The 6,564-nt window shown below is 32.3% G+C and overlaps 1 pseudogene; it reads left to right on the forward strand.

Moving 5' to 3' along the window:
* The first annotated feature begins 2,419 nt into the window (after nt 1-2,419).
* LOC111315974 (cullin-3A pseudogene) lies at nt 2,420-4,437 on the forward strand (annotated as a pseudogene).
* The last annotated feature ends 2,127 nt before the right edge of the window (nt 4,438-6,564 follow it).

The raw sequence follows: 6,564 nt of genomic DNA on the forward strand, positions 1-6,564 counted from the left end.
AAAGTAATTTATAATAGGCATCTTAGCTATATATATATATATATTATTTAGTCCTTATCAAAAAAATAAATTATTTAGTAGAAATATCACTCATCTGTCAAAACTAACGGTGGGTATAATGCATTCCTAAATTTCATTCATTGAATTTTAAAGTCTTTAATTGTTATTTTTGGAATAAATAATATCCTGATTTATTAAAATTAAAAAGTTGGATTCTGAATTAAGCAATTCTCAAACGTTAGAGACCAAAATGAACATTTAACCACTATTTTTTCATTTTTTACTGTTGTAATAGAATCATTTTCTTCCAAACAACATAATTGCAATTCTTATAGAGTATATTTCTATTTTTCTATATATTCGCAATTTATAGTAAAGAAACTATTTTATTTTTAGACAAGTTATCTTTTTTTTTTTTTACATTACTTTATTTGCATATTCTAACGGTATTTTTCGGATCTATTTATCTTTTTTTTTTTAAATTTAAATAATTAAGTAGTTTTTTTGAATAATTAAGAAAGTTTTTGATTGTAGTGATGGTATATCTAGCTAATTTCATTATTATTTCCAAAATTTTGATCTTAACAAATATTTAAAACAATTTCATAATTAAAAATGTATATTTTAAATAATGATAATAGATATGGATGAATTTTGTTTGGATTGACACTTCAAAAATCATGGTGGCTTATTTTAAATAGTGTTAACTTATGATTGTGATTGTTTTTGTGATTATAAATAGTAAAACTAATTTTAATACATATATAGGAGTTAATTCAATTTTAAAAATTGTTAATGTAGAGAATTAAAGAAAAGAGCATTACTATTGAATAATTTTAATTTTAAAATATTATATTATATAAATCATTTCATTGATTTTAACTTCAATATTTTGATATCATTAAATATTAAAAAAAAAATTTCCCTGGAAGCAACACGCAGGTTGTCATAAGCTTGTTATATATAAAGTGACATTGTTGTATCAAGAAATGCAGGAAAGAAACTTATGAACAATAAATGTTGCATATAAATAGAAACATAAAATGAGGCATTCTTTCTTTTTGGATGATACTGGGGTGATTGGCTTGAAATTAAATTGATTGTACAAAAATTTCTTCAACTTAGAAGGTATTTGTGCTCACCTCTTTCCTTATACTTGGCTGCACAAAAAATTCTTCAAAAATTCTTGGCATTCGTAACTTTCTTTTTTAATTAGTATCACCATTCATCCTCTAGCAATGAGTTTGGTTTTGAATTCGTTAAATTGTGGTCTCGATCGGTAAACGGTTATTTTAGGTTTTTAATTGTTTAACATACTGTAAACATCTATATCTAAAACATTCGCTCAATTTTGGGTTGAAGAACTTTTTGACTTGGTTCTTTGGTTGTAGAGAAAAATCAGAGTTTAAAAGTAGGAAGAAAGGGAAAACACTAAAAATAATAACGTTTTGCATATTTAAAACAAGCCTAAACGGCGTTGTTCGGAGAATAACAGGATTCACGTGTATCCATCCTCGAATTGTGCTTTAGCGCTTCAACTTGTCGAGAACATGTCCTGATCGCATATATTTTTCTTTTCTTTTTGTTTTTTTTTTTTTATTTCATTTGTTATTTTTTATTATTAGGTTTGTTATTTTAATTCGTTAATTTGAATTTCTAAATTAGAATAGATTTTAAATTACTAAATAATATAATAAATAAAAACAAAAAGTAATAGGTTACCCAAAAATAAATCATTAGTAAACTCAAAAGTGTAATTTTTATGAAACTTTGTAAATAAATGATAAATTATCCAATGATCAAGTTCTATTAAAGGTCGGAATGGTATGTTTTAGAAATTTTAGGTGATAAGTTTTCTTTTTCAAAATTTTTAAAAAGGTGGAAAGTTTAATTAAAATTTTCAATAAAAGTAATTGATGTTTTTTCAAATAATAAATAAGAATTAAAAATCAAATAAAACCTTTGAGAAATTTTAAAAGTAATTATAAATTATCCAATAATAAAATTCTAAGAAAATCAAGAATAGTTGATTTTTTAAAAATTTTTAGTTAAGAAGTTTTTTCTTAAATTCTTCAAAATGATGAAAAGTGTAGTTGAAAAATTTAATAAATGCAATTTAAATTTATTTTCAAATAAAAATAAAAAATTAAAATAAATGAAAAACTTTAAATTTTAGAAATAAATGATAATAATCTAGATGATTAAATTATAAAAATTAAAAATGGTTGATTTATTAAAAATTTATAAACGATAAATTTTCTTTTAAATTTTTTAAAATGATGAAAAATTTTAGATGAAATTTTCAATAAAAAATAACTTACATCAGCCTTGAAGCCTGCCATCTTACTGTCTTTGACATCTTAAAAGTTCATGGTTCTGACATCTAAAGCCTAAGCATTGATGTAAAATCAGGAATGCTTGCAATATGGTACTGCACAAATTTGGGGAGAAACTGTACTTTAGACTTGTCGCAACTATAGGAGATTTCTAATTCAATTGACGCTGCTCAGCGAGGATTATTTTTGGAAGATCTTAACAGAAAATGGGCAGAGCATAATAAGGCATTGCAAATGATCCGAGATATATTAATGTATACGGATAGGACTTTCATCCCAAACACTCACAAAACCCCAGTTCATGAGCTTGGTTTAAATTTATGGAGGGATATTGTCATCCATTCCTACAAATCCAGTCTAGGCTTCAGGATACTCTTCTTGCAAATGTAAGGAGAGAAAGGAGTGGTGAAGTCATAGACAGGGGTTTAATGAGAAGTATCACAAAGATGCTAATGGATCTAGGTCCTTTTGTTTACCAGGATGATTTTGAAAAGCATTTTCTTGAGGTTTCAACTGATTTTTACCGTCTTGAGTCTCAAAAGTTCATAGAATCGTGTGATTGTGGGGAATATTTAAAGAAAGCTGAGAGACGATTAAATGAAGAAATAGAGAGAGTCTCACATTACTTGGACACCACAAGTGAATTCAAAATAACAAATGTGGTAGAAAAGGAGATGATTGAAAGTCATGCACAGGCTTGTGCAAATGGAGAACTCAGGCTTGGTTAATATGATTGTCGATGACAAATATGACGACTTAGGAAGGATGTATTGCTTGCTTCTTGGGGTACCCAATGTTCTTGTTTTAATCAGAGATGTCATGACTTCATACATTCGTGATACTGGTAAGCAGCTAGTTACTGATACAGAAAGGCTAAAGAATCCTGTGGATTTTGTGCAACTTCTGTTGGATTTAAAGGATAAACATGGCAAGATTATCGCTTCAGCATTTAGCAATGACAAGACTTTTCAAAATGCATTAAATTCCTCTTTTGAATATTTCATCAATCTGAATTCTCGGTCTCCAGAATTCATCTCTTTGTTTGTAGATGACAAGCTTCGAAGAAGTTTGAAAGGGGTCACTGAAGATGATGTTGAGTTGGTACTCGACAAGGTGATGATGCTCTTCCGCTATCTTCAAGAGAAAGATGTTTTTGAGAAGTATTACAAGCAACACTTGGCCAAAAGGCTTCTTTCAGGGAAGACTGTCTCTGATGATGCAGAAAGAAGTCTGATCGTTAAGCTCAAAACCGAGTGTGGGTATCAATTTACTTCAAAATTGGAAGGCATGTTCACAGACATGAAAACATCACAGGATACGATGCAAGGTTTCCATGCAAGTCATGGTTCAGATATAGGGGATGGCCCCACACTTTCTGTCCAGGTCCTTACTACGGGATCTTGGCCTACTCAACCTACTACTACGTGCAATCTTCCTGCTGAAATTCTAGGCATATGTGAGAAATTCCGCAATTATTACCTTGGGAACCATACTGGGCGGAGATTGTCTTGGCAAACAAAGATGGGCACGGCAGATTTGAAGGCAACCTTTGGTAAGGTTCAGAAGCATGAATTAAATGTTTCCATATACCAGATGTGTATCCTTATGCTCTTCAATAATGTTGATCAACTAAGCTATAAGGAGATTGAACAGGTCACAGAGATACCAGCCTCAGACTTGAAGAGGTGCTTGCAGTCTCTTGCCTGTGTTAAGGGAAAAAAATGTGCTTCGGAAGGAACCTATGAGCAAGAACATAGCTGACACTGATACCTTTCTTTTCAATGCCAAGTTTACATGCAAATTCTACAAGGTCAAGATTGGCACTGTGGTGGCACAAAGGGAGTCTGAACCTGAAAATCAAGAAACTAGGCCGAGAGTGGAGGAAGATAGGAATCCTCATATTGGGGCAGCAATAGTAAGGATCATGAAAGCGAGGCGTCTGCTGGATCATAATAACATTGTTGCTGAGGTCACGAAACAGCTGCAGTCACGGTTTCTGCCCAACCCTGTTGTAATTAAAAAACGAATAGAGTCCCATATTGAGCGGGAGTTTTTGGAGAGGGATAAAGCTGACAGGAAATTGTATCGATACCTTGCTTAAAAAGAATGTGTGATTGTCTTTTGTCAGGGTTTTGTCACCTTTCACTTTTCCTGCTTTGATATCAGGCCTTCTGGTTCTTGGTCGGGTCTGTGTAATCATATCTCCATTTTATTAGTTGACAAATTATTTCCTGAATTATAGGCAGTTCAAGTGAATTCCTGATATATGTATTGGTTACATTTTTTGTTGCATTAATTCACCACTTGCTTATCTTTAATTACACTTGGAGTTGGAGGAAAAGAAAGAATAAAAAGGTGGACTTAACACTAACAGTTCAGGTTGGAGGAAAAGAAGGAAGGAAAATGAATTGGCAAGGGGTGTTTGTGGTGGTCGTATCCTGATTCTGCTTTTTACGGTTCAACACACGAAAGAATCAGCCAAGCTTTCTTTAAATCAGCAAAAGCCATTGTTATCCGATTGCAGATTGTGATGAATGATAACATTCATGATTAGTCCCTTTTCTCTGTCTTGTTGTACTTCTCTGCACGGCAGGGCAGGGCAGTTTGGCTACTGTAAATATTTTTGGGCTTAAGATGTCAATGTTCTCCATAAAAGTAACTTTTTCTTTGGGTTATTTTTATTGATCAAGTCTTTTTCTCAAGTTGCTTTTCCTAGTTAATGAATAACGACATGATAAATATACATACTGCAACTTTTTGGATTGTAAAATGTGAATGTCAAATACATGCAGCGGACACCGAAGGAAAGGAAAATGGGGCGAAAAAGCAGATATGCTTCCCAAAACTAAATGTTCAACTTATTACTCAACATAAGATCTAACAGCATCAAACAATAGGAGGCATAGAAAGCAATGGAGAGTTGTACATCTTCCATATGCGTCTCATAGTAGGAGAATGTCCGGAGAGGTTGGGGTAATGATCTTTGGGGAAAAAGGAATTCTTGAGAAACTTGTTTCATTGTTGGACGGGACTTCGGTTCACGGCTCAAGCATGCAAATGCTAGTGTAGCTGCATGAACAAATATTTTGTGCAACCACTGGATTCGTTGAAGGTTATAGACGTTGGTCTAAAACATCACATGGATTAGTATGATATTTTGCGAAGAGGACGGTGATGTTTTCCCTTCAAAGTTCCATTACCAAGACTCCAAATTCTATAAGCATCACATTTTTAGGTCAGAACCATTGCATAGGCAAGTTCTGCATAAAGTAACTATATTAGTAAAAAAAAGAAAAGTACAAAATCATAAAACAATAACCATGTTTTACTTTTTTCTTCCATAAATCCCTCTTTCCAAAAGAAAAAGTTAGTAGTTTTGTAGAGACTCATACCTAACCTATGAGGTATTATCCAATTTAATTCGAAGATCTCACAGTTTTGTCTTACAAAAAATACCTTACAAGTTTAGATTTAGATCTCTATATATATATGATACCATATCCAACCATTCTTCTAATGTGAGATCAAAGACAATATAATCTCTCCTTCTCACCTTTAAAACTTACGTCCTTATCAAATCGAGTCCTACCACAGAACCAAGATCATACCAGATGTTAGGATTCTAAAGGTGGCTCTCCACCGACTGGTAATCACTTTAATACCATTTATGTAGACCTACACTCAACCTGCAAGATATTGTCTACTTTGACTTCAAGGTCTCATAGTTTTGTCCCACAAAAGAGACCTCATAGGTTTCTATTTGTCTGCTTTGATCCAAAAATCATTGCACTCAACTTGTGAGATATTATCTGCTTTGATCCGAAAATCTCACAATTTTGTCTCATAAAAAATATTTCATAAATTTAAGTTTAGATTTCTACATATATATCATATCATATCTACACATTCTTCCAATGTGGGATTATTTCATTCTTGGAACTCCTGTCAAAAGCTGGGTTCTCAGCTTCTAGCCTATGAAGTTTTTCCAATGCCACTACTCTACCGCTTGGTAGTTGTGCTCTGTAAACACTGCCATAACCCCAGTTCCAATGCAATATCGGATGTCAAAATCCTCTGTTGATTCAATAATATCTTCGAATGCAATCCTCCATTAAAGTTCCGTAATGAAAATATGTCTCCATTTTTCCTTGTTTCTTCCTCAGGTGGTTTCTTATTGACCTTACGCCAAGACACCAATGAACACGGAAATAGGACAAGGATATGGCAA

The sequence above is a fragment of the Durio zibethinus genome, chromosome 24 (assembly GCF_047325235.1).
Source record: "Durio zibethinus cultivar Kanyao isolate XHJ-2024 chromosome 24, ASM4732523v1, whole genome shotgun sequence".
Taxonomy (NCBI): domain Eukaryota; kingdom Viridiplantae; phylum Streptophyta; class Magnoliopsida; order Malvales; family Malvaceae; genus Durio; species Durio zibethinus.